Raw genomic sequence first — 15,846 nt, 5'->3', positions numbered from 1 at the left:
GGGTTTGAAAACAAAAGGTAAAAGAAACTTTGGTTGAAACTAGCCAAAAATAAACACTAAAAGAGGTATGAATGATAAGGTAAAAACTAATTGGTAAAAAGCAAGCTAGAGGGTTTCCTATGTGAAGGCTTGGACGACCCGTTGGAGGTCCCAAATAACTCTTCACTTAGTCTACACGGTTTAAACTAAGGTATTACACCACAAACCAAGGTGGAACACAAAGGAATTCCTTGAATGACACTATATTAGATTGACAAATTTAAAACAAGACTCAAAGCAAAATTCTAGTTATGTCAATTTAGCAACATATCTAAAAGATGAAAAACTCCAAGGAGTAAAATAGGCTTGTAATACAAATCAAAATAATGAATAATTTTCAGGCAAATCAAGCATACACATTTTTTTTGTTGTCCTGGACGTGTATTTTGATGTTAATCTTTATCACCTTTTCTTGCTCGTTTCTTTTTCATTTTTCTTCATTCTTTATCCATTGTTTTCGTCTAGGTGTCTATTTTATCCAGTTAAAATTTCAGCTCAAAACTCAAAGTATTCAAGCCAAGGTGGAGTTAAGAAGACAATGTGCCAAAACTAACAGCAACCAGAATTTCAAGTTAGAAATCAAGAGTAGTGTTTATGTTGCTTAAGGCTTGAAGAGTTACAATTTGTGTTTGCTTATGCTCAATTGTCTTGAATAACACAATTTAAGAGAGCTTAAGACTTTTTTGGGTTCACAAATCCAGCCACAACACAACACCACAACTCAATTTCTTCATAGGCATCATATAGAAAACTTAGAAAACAAAAAAGAAGTTCAACAACAAGATTACTTCTAGGAATTGATTTAGAACATGCTATGAACTAAAAAACATGCATGAATTAGAGTCAAAATTCAAATGATAGGATAAGAATTGCAAAAATACATGAACAAATGTATCTAGAATTCAATCAACAAAATCAAAATTGAACACAAACTTAGAACATAATGTGACAATTATTATGACTAAACATGACTCTAAGACAACATGAATGAAGTGATTTACACTTAGATTTTTGTGTTTTCTTTTCTAATCAATATTTTGAAAGAAAATTGAGATCTAAAGGTTCAGCACAAGAAAATTATGACAGGAAAATGATAGAATCTAAAATCAACACAAAAACATGATTCAAGAGTAGATCTATAAAATTTGAACCATAGAAATGCAAGAACAAGTGTAGATCTAAGATTTAATCGGTTTATTTTTTTATTCTACTCAAGTAGCACCAAACCACAAGAAGATGGAGGAGATACATGAATAAGTAGATGAAGATCAAGGAATTAAAGTGAATTGACCAAACAAAAAGATAGAGGAAGCAAAAGAACATCACCTAGATGAAGATGTTGTTGATACCACATGATGTAGCTCTATGTGGAGCTTGTAGGCCTTGGATCTTCTTCATCAATGGAGTCCTTTGCTTCTTGAAGATCAATGGCAGTAGAATGAAAAAGGAGGAAAGGTGATTGGAGAAGCCACTTCAAGGAGAAGATGAGTCAAGAACAAGCTCACCACCATAGGAAGCCATGGATAAGAGCTTGAAGGTAGGAGAAGATGAGTGGAGGGAGAGGGAGAGAAGGGGCACGAAATTTATGCCTCAAATGAAGTATGAACTTTTAAGTTCAAAAAATGCACACAAAAGGCCTCTATTTATAGCCTAAGTGTCACACGAAATTGGAGGGAAATTTGAATTTCTATTCAAATTTCACTTGAATTTGAATTTGAATAGGTGGAGCCAAATTTGGAGCCAAAATTTCACTAATTATGATTATTGAATTTTAGTTATGGTTTAGCCCACTAATCCAAAATCAAGTCCAATATTCTTCACTAAGTGTGCTTAGGTGTCATGAGGCATGTAAAGCATGAAGTTCAAGCACAAAGTGTGACTATATGATGTGGCAATAGGGTGTAGCAAGAAAATGCTCACCTCCCCCTTAAGATGGTCCAAAATTTAATTGGATTGGGCTTCTCCCAATTCAATTAAATTTGTCATCCAACACACACACATCAAATAGTGCACTTAATGCATGTGAAATTACAAAACTACCCCTAATACAAAAACTAGTCTATGTGCCCTAAAATACAAGAGCTAAAAAATCCTACATTACTAGGGTATCCTCTTTACACTATGGAGCCCTAAATATAAGGCCCAAAAATAATGAAACCTTAATCTAGTAAGTACAAAGATAAGTGGGCTCATACTTAGCCCATGGGCCTAAAATCTACCCTAAGGCTCATGAGAACCCTAGGGCCTTCCCCTGCATCTCTGGCCCAATCTTCTTGGAGTCTCTTAGCCATGACTCTGGTGATGGGTCCCCTCCTTGGGAGGATTGCATCATAAAGGCTACAAGAACTAGATGGAAAAACAATTTCAAGAACATGGAACGCTACCCATCTAAAGTTCTACTTCAGTTGACCTATTGCATGACTGGGTGTTGTACTCTTTTTCCTACTCAAGTCTTTTGTCCTAAAAGAGAAAAATCAAGGTTTTGGCTTATGAGGTTTTAATGAGGCATATCCAGGGTAACGGAGGGAATTTGCACTCAATTGACTACAATGAATAAAATTTTGCATCCCTTCACCTTTCATAATTTTCTTCTGTCAACTACACAAAGGCTTGTTAAACCCAAGGTTCGTCCTTGGTAAGTCTTGACAAAAGCCAAGACAGATGTGTTCCTGGTCGCGGCTCCACAAGCTCATCAAACCCAACATCCACCCTTGGTGAATCTCACATCACCAAAGGCTTGCAAAACCAAAGGTCCGCCCTTGGCGAGTCTCTTTTCTCCAAAGGCTTGTCAAACCCAAGATCCACCCTTGGTAAGTCTCGCCTCTCCAAAGGCTTGCAAAACCCAAGGTCCACTCTTGGTGAGTCTCGAATAGCTAAAGGCTCTCATAATCCAAGGTCTACCCTTGGTTAGTCTTGTTTCACCAAAGGCTTGCAAAACCCAAGGTCTGCCTTTGGTGAGTCTCATTTCTCTAAAGGCTTGTAAAACCCAAGGTCTGCCTTTGGTGAGTCTTATTTCTCCAAAGGCTCTTCAAATCCAAGGTCCACCATTGGTGAGTCTTGTTTCTACAAAGGCTCACAAACCCAAGGTTCGCCTTTGGTGAGTCTCGTTTCTCCAAAGGCTCGCAAAACCCAAGGTTCGCCCTTGGTGAGTCTCATTTCTCCAAAGGCTCATCAAACCCAAGGTCCACCCTTGGTAAGCCTTGACACAGGGTCTAAGGTACACGGGGTCCACCCCAAGGTCTGCCCTTGGTACAAAAACCCAAGGTTTTCCCTTGGTACAAAAACCTAAGATCCACCCTTGGTAAGCACTCCCTCAAAAACCCAAGTTGGTAACTACGACAAGCACAACCTAAAGTACATGATTCCACAAGAGGAGATACCACTAGACTGGTTGGCAATAACTGAGCGTTTACCCTGCATCCTGCCTCAGCGCATGAAGGCTAAAAGGGGCCCTCGATTTCTTACAGCCTGACTCCCAGTGTCGTCATCTCGCTTCCTCTTTGCCAAAATAGAGAAAGGAATATCGGGGGAGACCTCAACAACACTAGCAATAGAGCCAACCTCAATGATAGGTTAACCCCTTCCAAGTTTGACCTTCTTCACCAGGGGCCTCCAAGAGAAGTCACCCATAATACCTAAAAAACAAGTAGCAACAACACAACAAGTGTTAGTTTAAGCCGAAACCTACCTGAGACACAAAAAAGGACAAGGTAAGGCACTTTACCATCCAAGGCAGTGGAAGGCTCGTCTGCCGAAGGAAGAGACAAAATGGCTCGCAAATCCAGCGAGGCTGGTAGTTGCTCCAATATAGCTTTGTCAACCCTCTCCATAAGGGTCAACAGATCCTCGTCGAAAGACTTGAACCTGGTGGGATCAAATTGCCAGTAGAACAGGAAGTAGGGTTCCTCGTCCTGATTGAACATTAGTGACAAGCCATCATCCACGATGTCAATAGCTAGGACCTTGAATAAATGGTCCTTGAAGCGGCAAAACATGTTCGAGTCGAACTAGAACAACTTAAACATTGTTCAAGGGGACCCAATAGATCTTTCCCATCAACTTCATCTGAAAAAAGTACAAAAACACTAGCACACTAGGCCGAATGTTGAAGAAGGGGCACAAAATTTCAAAGGCCCTCACCATGGCCCAACTATTATGGTAGAGTTGAGAAAGGGCCATGTTCAAGTGCTCAAGCAGAGCACACTGAAATGTGTTCAAGGGGAAAACCAAACCCAGAATGTCAAAGAAACAATGGTACACAAAAAAGAAGGGTGGGCTGCCTGACACCGCACTCAGAAAAGGGAAATCATTGCTCCCACAAGCCTAAATGGCTATCTTGCAAGAGTCCTTGGGGCTTGCCAACCTTAGTTGGCATTGCAAAGCAGTGACGCTCATTGTGAAAGTAATAGAGGACCTATATTTCAAAACATCGTCCCTCACCCACTCATAACTAGCAACAGAAAGGGGGGATGATGGCGACCCAGCATGGTGGCTACCCTAACGTCCTTGCCACTACTCTACCTTGCTCCCCCAGAAATAGAAGGGGGAGAATCGTGGTGATTGGAATGGGTTCCCTAACCAAAGAACTAGCAAAAGGTTGCACCCTACCTTAGAGGTGAGAGGTGCCTCCACAGGCACGACACGACACCCTCACTCTCTCCAAGGAAAATAATTCGTCATCAGAAGCTCCACAATAAGTCTCCTCCAAGGAGGAACTACCGATGGAGATGACCTCTCGGTCCTCTAGGGGTTGTTGAATCGAACCCCTGGAGTCACTACTGCCCATGCCTATGGCAAAGTCAGAGATGAAAGAATTTGATACCAATTGTTGGATCTTTTGAAATACTGATAGCAGCTCTATTATCACAAGAGATGGGAACTTTACTCTCAAAGACACTGTAGTCTTCAAATTGACTCTTTATCCAAAAAAGTCGAGCATAACAACTTGCTATTTGAAATATATTCTACTTTAGTAGTGGACAATGCAGTTGAGCCTTGCTTCTTGCATATCCAAGTTACTAAGTTGCCACCTATAAAGTAACAACTTCCACTTGTGCTTTTTCTTTCAACTTTATCGCCAACATAGTTCGCATCGCAATAGCTTATGAACCTGAAACTTTATCTTCTTTTGAACATAAGATCAAGGTTAGGAGTTCCGATTAGATATTTAAATATATGTTTGACTGCAATTAGATGAACTTCCCTTGGATCCTTTTGAAATTTTGCACATAGACAAACACTGAACATGATATCAGGCCTAGACGTAGTGAGATAGAGCAGTGAACCAATCATTGCTCTATATTGAGTCCCATCCACCTTCTTTGATTCCTCGTATAGTCCAAGGTATAAGGTGGGTTGCATAGGAGTATTCATCTATTTTGTGTTGCCTATGTTGAATTTCTTCAGTAATTCTTTCACCTACTTGGTCTAATGAACGTAGATGTCTTTGAGTGTTTGTTTTTGTAATCCAAGAAAGAATTTTAGCTCTCCCACCATGCTCATTTCAAATTCAGTTTGCATCAACTTTGAAAAATCTTCACAAAGCATTTCATTAGAAGCACCAAAAATGATATCGTCCACATATACTTGCACTAATAAAAACTACTCAGAATCATAGTTTTTGCCAAAGAGTGTTGTGCCAACCTTTCCTCACTCAAAGCCATTTTTTAGGAGAAATGAACTTAGTTTTTATACCAAGCTCTAGGACCTTGCTTAAGTCCATATAGGCTTTGTTGAGTTTGAAAACATGTTGCAGAAAGGTTTCACTTTCAAGCCTTGGAGGTTATTCAACATAAACTTCCTCTTGCATTATGCCATTTAGAAATGCACTTTTTACGTCCATTTGATACATCTTTATATTGTTATAAGTTGTAAATAAAAGTAAGATGCGTATTGCCTCTAAACGCGCTATAGGTGCATAAGTTTCTTTGTACTCTATACCTTCTTATTGTGAGTATCCTTTAGCAACTAACCTTGTTTTGTTTCTCACAACCTTACCATCTTCGTCCAGTTTGTTACGAAAGACCAATTTTGCTCCTACTGCTTTCTATCCTGTTGGTAATTCGACTAACTTTCAAACATCATTCTTTTGAAATTGGTCAAGCTCCTCTTGTATTGCTTTCACCCAATTGTCATCTTGCATTGCATCATCAATGTACTTAGGTTACATTTTAGAAATTAGTGTAGTATGCCTTTTCTATTCTTAGTGATGATCTTGTTTGAACATGATCTGCTGGATCACCAATGATTTGGCTTTCTGGATTATTTCTTCTCATGATGTGTCCAATGGGTTCTCTTACCTTTGCTTGAACTTCTTGTTGAGTGGACGCTTCTATTTTTTATCTTTTTTTGGAGGAGCTAGTTGATATATAGTTGTCATCTAGTCTTAAATATGCAAAAGACTCTTCTAGCTCTGAAAAATCTTTATGAAACTTATTTGTGTCAAATCTTACATGAATAGCTTATTCAACTACTAAGGTTCTTGAATTTTCAAAGTATCCAAGGAATATCCCATTATCACTTTTCAAATCAAATTTTCCCAAGCTATCCTTTGTGTTGAGAATAAAACATTTGCATCCAAATTGATGAAAATATGATATGTTGGATTTTCGTCTCTTCCATAACTCATAAGGAGTCTTTTTTAGGACATGTCTTACGTAAATTCTATTTTGAAGGTAACACACAATATTCACTGCTTCTTCAACTTTTTCAAGGGTTGAATTATCATTGAGCATGGTTATAGCCATCTCTTATAGAGATCAGTTCTTTATTTCAATTACCCCATTTTGTTGAGGTGTTCTTGGTGTTGAAAAATTATGAAGAATTCCATTTTCTTCACAAAACAATTGAAACCTGTCATTTTCAAATTCACCTCCATGATCACTTCTTATTGAATTAATGCATACTCCTTTTTCATTTTGAACTCATTTATAGAATTTAATTAAGATATCAAAAGATTTATCTTTGTGGTTTAAGAACATAACCCATGTCCACCTAGAGTAGTCATTCATTATGACAATTTCATACCTCTTTCCACTGGTGGACGCAATTTTGGTTTGACCAAATAGATCAAAATGTAGTAGTTGGAGAGGTCTAGAGGTGGAAACAATGATTTTACTGGTAAAAAAGTTTTTAATCTGTTTCCCCTTTTGACATGCATCATAAAGTAAATCATCCTTATATGACATATTTGGTAATCCTCTTGCAAGGTTGTTTTTTTGCAATTTGGAGATTAACCTCCAACTTGCATGACCAAGTTTTCTATTCCATAACCAGTGATTTAAGACCTTCAACAAATATAACATTATCGATAGAGGCTTAATATAATCTAATTAGTAAACATCTATATCTATCTACCTATATCTATATAGGGATAGGGGTGAATACCTATCTTACTTACGCCGGTTATTTTCCCTTTTTTATTCACTTCGAAAGTGATTATTCCACCATCATAGGGAGTTAGGCATTGGAACATACACTTTTCTCCCTTCATGTGCCATGAGCAACCACTGTCTAGGTACCATGATAGGAGTCTACTTTTGGCTATCAAGGACGTCTCGCCTTCCTGGTCTGATTCAGACCCTTCAAAAGTTGTATCTACCATCAGGCATATGTTGGCTTCTTCATCGTCTTCATCAGATGAGGTGTTGTCTAGGTCCTCCCATGTGCTCATAAGACCTTTCTTTTTATTTGATCTTGAAGAATTTCTTTTTATCTTGACTTTTCTCCAAATCTGGACTTTTAGACATGAAATGCCCAAGCTTTTTGTTCTCTTAGAAAACTATGGATCTTTTTTTTATCCTTATTTTCTCTAACCATTCTTCTTGAGGAGTTTCTCTACTTGCACCCTTCTTCTAATTCATCATCAGATGAATCATCGACTTTAAGTGCTTTGGATGAACTTCTCAAGACTTGCTCTCTGGATGATGATGCCTTCTTGTTCTTCTGGCTATTGAAAGTCAAGGACTTTTTTCTTTCGAGTCCTTCATCCTACTGAAGTTTATGAACCTTGAGGGATATAGAATCAAGATTCTTTAAAGTTCTCAGTGTTGTTACCTGTGGTCTCCACTTCTTAGATAGAGTTCTTATAATTTTGTCAATGTCATCATAATTATCACAAGTTTTACCTAAGGATCTTAGTTCATTAAGAATGGTTTGAAAACATCTGAACATACATTATATATCTTTGTTTTCTTCCATAGAGAAGAGTTCATACTTACGTGTGAGGAGACTGAGTTTGTTCCTCTTTACTTGTGACGTGCCTTCATATGTTATAGCCAGAGTGTTCTACATATGTTTGACACTTATAAAATTGTGTATAGAGGTGTATTCTTCTTCTGAAAGAGCACACAACATCATATACCGAGCCTTGGAGTTTAGAAAAAATATGAGTTTTTGTTACTCCATCCACTGGCCTCTAGGAATCTCATTCATCTAATCATCATATGGAATATAATCTTTGTTTTCCACCATGTCCCATAAATCTATATGAACCGATTCGAAGTGGGCTATTATACACTCCTTCCAATAATCATACTTTATGCCTCTGAATAGAGGTGGTTTGTTGGTGGAGAGTCCTTCTTCCATATCTTTGATATATAGGATCTTTTCCTTAGTATTGTTAGATATTTAACCCTTAAGGCCAAGCTTTAATACCAACTAAAATAGCAAGAAACACACTAGGGGGTGAATAGTAAGTTTATCAAAGATATAAACTTTTGCAATATAAAATCTAATATAGATAGTAATGTATTAAAAATGGATCATCCATTGAGAATTAGGCTGATTTTAATGAAGATCAATATGTTCGTCTAGTGATAGATAAAAGAGAGTTCTAAAACAATTTTTAAAAAAACACTTGGTGTTAAAAAGAAGTGATAGAAAGTGTTATAAGAAGGCTTGATAAACCACTATGGAGAGAAGTGGTAACATTTGGTTTATACTGGTTCACTCAACCAGAGTTACGTTTAGCTCTTCTTTACTCACTAGTAAAGGGTTCCACTAATCAAAACTTGATTACAAAACAAGTATTCTAACCTGTCACTCCTAGCTATACAAGTATTCTTCACCAAGTATTGTTTAACACTAAGTCACTCCTAGCTTTAACAAACAAAATTTTGAATGAATACAAGTATTCTTAACACTCAATGAGTGAATAAATAGTTAATCTCAAATACAAAACATCAAAAATATTAAACTTGTGAAATTTATTGCTTTAAGAGGTAATATAACAATATGGAAATCAACATTTTAAATGTCTCACAGACCATAATTTTCACATGGTAATCACCAATCATAATTCATAAGTTAGGTCCATTCCATTCACTGCCATTATCTCCACCCGAATGGTTCTTGCAGCATTATCCACACATGATGTGAGTGGCATGCTAGTGTTATTGTTCATTGCTCCCAATGAAACGTGTGTACCAAGAATCTTCTATGAGCACGTTAGGTCTACCACAATCCAAAGCTAAACATAATCCTCAAGGTAAATTTTTTCAGTGCTTTTTGCATTATAAAATACATTATAAAATATAAATATTTTTAATTAATTAAATAGTAAAGAATAAACATTTACCTTTTCAAAATAATATATTTTTATTTATTACTTGTCCTATACGTTTTGTGTATAAGATAAAAAAGTTGTCAATAAATTGTCTCTAACAGGGGTGAGAATCACTTGAGTTTTTATTTAGGACAGGAGTTTAAAGATCATGTTATAAATTCTTGTCCTTCCTCATGGGGTTGTTCAACTTAATCCTTTCTTTCCTGTAAGTCCTTTCCTTTTGTTCTACAATTTTGAAAAGATACAATGTACACAATATCTCCAATGATTTTTATCATGCTAGAGAAAAAAATTATGTTGAGAGGACTTAATATCTCACATTGTAAATGAATGGATCAAGATTTAAAAGTGAAGTTCCTAGTTAACTTAAGAACTTGAGAACTTAAAAGTTCCTTCATTCAAGGACTACTACTAGGCTTTGTATATAAACATTTCTCTTTCTTTTTTATTTTTTTATAAATAAAGGACTAGGCTTAAATTATAGTATAAAACATTAAATATATTTATATATGTAGTGATTTAGATGAAGGACAATGAAAATTAATTATCAACTTAATTAGTTTAAATATTAGTCCTAATTCATATAAGAATCTCACCTAAGTAATACCTTTTTTTAACAATTACCAACTTCATGATTAATACTCATCCCCAATGTACAGGTTCAAGCTAATGTTGATACACTGCATGTGTTGTGAATTTCATGTTAGTAGCAGTGGGTGATAGAGTTGCAACTACTGCCCTGCACTTTAAATTGCCCTTAAAATAATGAAATTAAGGTGCTAAGAGGTGTGATTAGTGTTACAAAGGTTATCAGATGATTTCTTAGTCTATTGGTGATTAAATAATATATAAAAAACCATGTTGGGCCCACCACACAATTAAGGTTCTTGACATTTGAAAATATCACAAAGTTAGAAATTAATTAATAATTTAGTGAAACTAAATTACCAAAAAACAAAAGAAATTAGTAATTAAACTATAATTTTGGTATGGTAACTAAAAAATTGACAATCTTGACTATTCTTAGATTAAGATATTTGGACTGTTTGGAATATGATTATGCATGGATGTTATATGTTTATGAAAATAATTTGGCACTAGAGTAAATGTCTTTGATTTTGGTGCAATAATTTTATAATATATGACAATGTTATAGGTATTTAGATGTGTAACTCTCAGAAACACGATATAATCAACTAGAGATTAGACTCACATGGCAATGTGATAGAAACAAAGCAACAAGGAATTGGTGCTCCCAAGGTAAGAACAGAAATACTATTATGTTTGTTTCGACAATTTTATTTTTGAGCCCAATCCATGCCTCAACATTTGACCCAAACGAAAAATACATCTACGAGGAGAGGATTTGCAAGCTCAAGGCAGAAAATAAAGCATATAAGGTTAGTTTTGAATTTTATCAATTTATTTTTGGTTATAGGATCTAATTTCGTAGATAATTATTCATAAGAAGTTGATCAAGTTTAAATTCATTGTTTGCATTTATTTAGTTAGGTATAACATTTATATTAGACTAAAATATATTTTTTGTAAATTAGTTCTGGTTGGTTCATTCTAAAAAGGCAAAAAAACAACATCGATTGATCTAAAACCAATGTAGAAAGTGTCTTTACAACATTGGTTTTGGCCAACCAATGTTGTAAAGACACTTTCTACATTAGTTTTGGCCAAAACTAATGTCGTAAGCACTTTCAAGATCGGTTTTGAAACCGATGTAGAAAGTGTTTCAGAATACACAATTCAACATCGATGTTTTTTGCACCAAAACATCGGTTTTAAACAAAATTGATGTTGGTTTTTTCATATTTTATATTTTTTTTGTTTATTTCTTATAATAGGATATTGGTTTTCTTGAAAATCGATGTTGTATAGTGTATTTTAACATCAATTTTCATAATCAATGTTAACATTGATACTTTTAACGTCGGTAGTTTCAACATCGCTTCAAAACCGATGTTAAATGTCCAAAATAACCGATGTTAAAAGTGTTTTTTTCTAGTAGTGTTGCAATTTCACGAACCTCACACTCCCTGTTTCTCGAACATACATTCGAACATAATGCAAGGTAGCAATGTGTTGATTTTCATGGATCATGACATATATGTCTTCGGAGTACCTATGTCTTGCCTTTATCAAATTCATGATTTTCATGCCATTAGTAACAAATGAATCATTAATTTTATTAAATGTTTCATTGACTAAGGCAGTAATAGGTTATGCTCGGGCTTCTTTCAAAATAGAATTCATACACTCAGCAAGGTTGATAGTCATATGATTATACCATTTTTTTTCATCGTAGGCATGAGTCCATTTATTTTTGGGAATTTGGTCCAACTAAACTGCTGCTTGTGAAAACTCTGCTCACATTGCAAACAACTTTGCTTCAAACCATGGTTTTCTCATCTCATATCCTATGGCAAAAGATAAAATAATGAGTAATAAATATGGTGAAAATGTAATAAAGCAAGAATTTGATGCATGAAATACAAGATTAAGAATCACAATTTTAAATTTTAAGTATTTAAAATGAAACAAATATTAAAACAAATATTAAATATCATTAAGTTAGTTTTTTATTTTATTTACAAAAACAAATCAAATTCAATGACATTATATAAATATTATCTAAATTTTAAATATACAAAATATATTAAATAAAACAATATTAAAACATATATATAATATTAAAAACATATAACATATTAAATAAACCATAAAAATATACAAGATATTAAATAAAACTAATAACAAGTAAAATTAAAAATATTTATTTAATAATTAAACAAATAAAATTATTTATAATTTTAAAAAAAAATTGAAAGCAAAAGAAAATAAAATACAAGTAATTAAAAAAAGCCTAAAACAGCTAAAAAAAGAAGAAGAAAAAGAATTACGACTTCAAATTTGTAAAATCTAAAAAAAAATTACGAATTTGAAGTTGTAAAAAAATATAAATTAAAATCGTAAAAAATTTACAACTTTAGTTTAAAAAAATAAAAATAATAAGTTATAATAGATGTTACGACTTCTAACTTAGAAGTTATAACATCTGTTATGACTTACCCTATTTTTATTAGAAATTATTTGAAATCAATCCCTATATGAAAGAATCGAAAGAAAACTACATCCATTTGATAAAATTCCCACAAGTCTGTCTTTACATCAACCAGTTGGTAGGCCATAGGTTTGAATCACCTTTACATAAAACCACTCATTATTACTCCTACGTATGCATTTCTCCTATGTAGTAGGTTCAATCAACATTTAGGTGATTACCGGTGTTTGTGATTGATGTCTTTGCATGTTAATTAAAATCCCAACCAAAAGACACTACTAGAAAAACATGTTTCTACATCAGTTCTATGAACCGTCATTGTAGCCAACAATGTGGAAAGTCAAAAACTTTCTACAACGGTTTTTAAAAAACCGTCTTAGAAAAACTGCACATTCTAAGACAGTTCTAAAAAAAAATAACCATCTTAAAATGACTACTTTCTAAAATGGTTAGTCAAATAACCGTCTTAGAATATAATTTTTTTATTATAAAAATTAAAATAAATATAGGATTCTAAGACGGTTTTTCATAGAATCGTCTTAGAATGTTTTTTAAACAAAAAATGAAATAATTTTAAGATTCTAAGACAATTTTTTTGGAAAACCGTCTTAAAATGTTTTTATATATATATATATATCTACGACCATCAAGCTGATTGAGCAATTCTAACATTGTTCATTGTAACTCCCTGTCTCCACTTACTTCACTACAACTAGCAACCAAATAACATCACAAGGTTGCAAAACTGTTATTATTGAAACAAGAACCAACCCTTTCCCAATAAAAAAAGAAAAGAAAATAAAAGATAATGAATATGTAGATCTAAATTCCTACTTGCTCATACCTATCGAAATGCTTTGTTCCAATTGCATCAATTTCATCCATAAATATAATGCATGGAGACTTCTCTTTTGCCAGCTGAAAGGCATCGCAGACAAGTTTTGCTAGAGCCAAAGCATATTTATATCCTTAATATGAAAACATAATATAAGAATAACTAATCCCCATACAGTCAATGAGTTTCATCAACAAAATTCACAAGAAAATTATTAGCTGAAAAAGATTGATGAGTAAAGTATCTGCCCATTAAAAAACAGAAAATTAAAATTACCAACAATTCAAAATAAGATACAATGAATTTAGTCATAATAAGAAAGTAAAAATGGAAGAGTCATGTCTGGACCAGCTGTGGACCTGCCAACTTCAGAAAAGTGGCATTTGCTTGTGCTACACAAGCATGGGCAATTAGTGTTTTTCCAGTTCCTGGAGGTCCATATAAGAGCACTCCCTCCGGTGGACCAACTCCAAATTTCTGGAACCGCTCCTTGTGGGTCATTGGCAAAACAATAGTTTCAACCAATTCTTGGATCTGGTGGCAGAGACCAAGTTATTGATCACATTATCAGAGACCCTATTACCTAATTATAAATAAGAAGAAAAAAAAGAAAGAGTGCATTGATAAATTGCTCGTAACTATAGAGTATTTGCTTTTCTAAACCACCAATGTCATTGTAGTCCTTCGTTGGCTTTTCATCAACCTCCATGGCCTTTACTCATGAATCATACTCAGAAGGCAAAGTATCCAAGATTAAGTAACTATCTTTGTTAACACCAACCAGATAATCAGGTTTTAACTTGTCAGGGTCAACAAGCCCAACAACAGGAAGAAAGATTGCCTGCAGTCAAACGAAAGCATAATTTACTATTGTAGTCAGTCATATTAAGGGCTTTTCTTTGCCTAATAACTCCAACAAATCCATTATGTTTTTCAAAGGATCCAAAAGAAATGCAAAGACACTATTAAAGATAAGAAACAATCTTAATGAAACAGTAACACTAGAAATCGAAATAGGGAGGACATGAAATTTTTGTCCAAAAGATATGAATGGAAAAGGTACAGAAAGAGTAAATTGAACCTTAGACCAGTATAGATCACTAAATCCAAATTAATGGAACCTTAGGACCTACTCCTGGCAGCAAGAGTAAATTGAAATTCTCATTAAAAATAATTCATTGACAAATTGGAGAGCTTCTCATTGTGTATCAGTAGATAATGAAAACGTCAACACAAAGTATTTATTTGTTTAATTTATACAGTGAGTTTAATGTCAGTCTTCATTTTTTGTTTCTATGTTCTGGGCATCTCCAGTTTTGGTAGTTATTCTCTTTAATTAATAAGTAATAATAGATATCCAATTCCTCTGTATTCTCGCGCATGCATTGTTGACCAAACCATGTTACCTTCTACAACAACAACAACGCCTTATCCCACTAGGTGGGGTCGGCTACATGGATCAACTTCCGCCATAATGTTCTATCAAGTACCATACTTCTATCCAAATCATTAAGTTCGAGATCCTTTTTGATAACCTCTCTTATAGTCTTTTTGGGTCTTCCCCTGCCTCGAATTGGTTGTCTTCTCTCCATCTGGTCTACTCTCCTCACTACAGAGTCTACCGGTCTTCTCTCTACATGCCCAAACCACCTAAGTCTATTTTCCACCATCTTCTCTACAATAGGCGCTACTCCAACCCTCTCTCTAATAGCTTCGTTTCTAATTTTATCCTGTCGAGTCTTACCACACATCCACCGCAACATCCTCATCTCCGCTACACCTACTTTATTCTCATGTTGGCTCTTGACCGCCCAACATTCTGTTCCGTACAAAATCGCCGGTCTTATCGCAGTCCGATAAAACTTTTCCTTTAGCTTGATCTGTACCTTTGCATCACATAACATCCCCGAAGCTTTTCTCCATTTCATCCATCCTGCTTGAATGCGATGATTCACATCCCCTTCAATTTCCCCATCATCCTGTATTACAGACCCAAGATATTTAAACCGTGTGACTTGAGGGATAATATGGTCTCCTATTTTCACCTCTGAGTTAGAAACCCTCCTTCTTTTGTTGAACTTACATTCCATATACTCCGATTTGCTTCTGCTTAGGCGAAAGTCATGTGTTTCTAGAGCTCGTCTCCAAGTTTTCAACCTCTCATTCAACTCCTCCCTCGACTCTCCAAGGAGGACTATGTCATCTGCAAAAAGCATGCATCTCGGCGCTATCTCTTGGATTTGTTCCGTGAGGACATCCTGAATTAAGGTAAAAATGCATTGTATGACCAATCACTTTCAAGGCTTTGACTTTTACAAACTCCATTTAAAAATC

The 15,846-nt window shown here is 34.8% G+C and overlaps 1 pseudogene; it reads right to left on the bottom strand.

Annotated features, from left to right (window-relative positions):
• Nucleotides 1-4,056: 4,056 nt before the first annotated feature.
• Nucleotides 4,057-15,416, bottom strand: LOC114401931 (annotated as a pseudogene).
• Nucleotides 15,417-15,846: the final 430 nt, after the last annotated feature.

This window comes from Glycine soja, chromosome 20, assembly GCF_004193775.1.
Source record: "Glycine soja cultivar W05 chromosome 20, ASM419377v2, whole genome shotgun sequence".
Classification (NCBI taxonomy): Eukaryota; Viridiplantae; Streptophyta; class Magnoliopsida; order Fabales; family Fabaceae; genus Glycine; species Glycine soja.
Note: the sequence above shows the minus strand (reverse complement) of the source record. Positions and strands in the feature narration are given on the sequence as shown.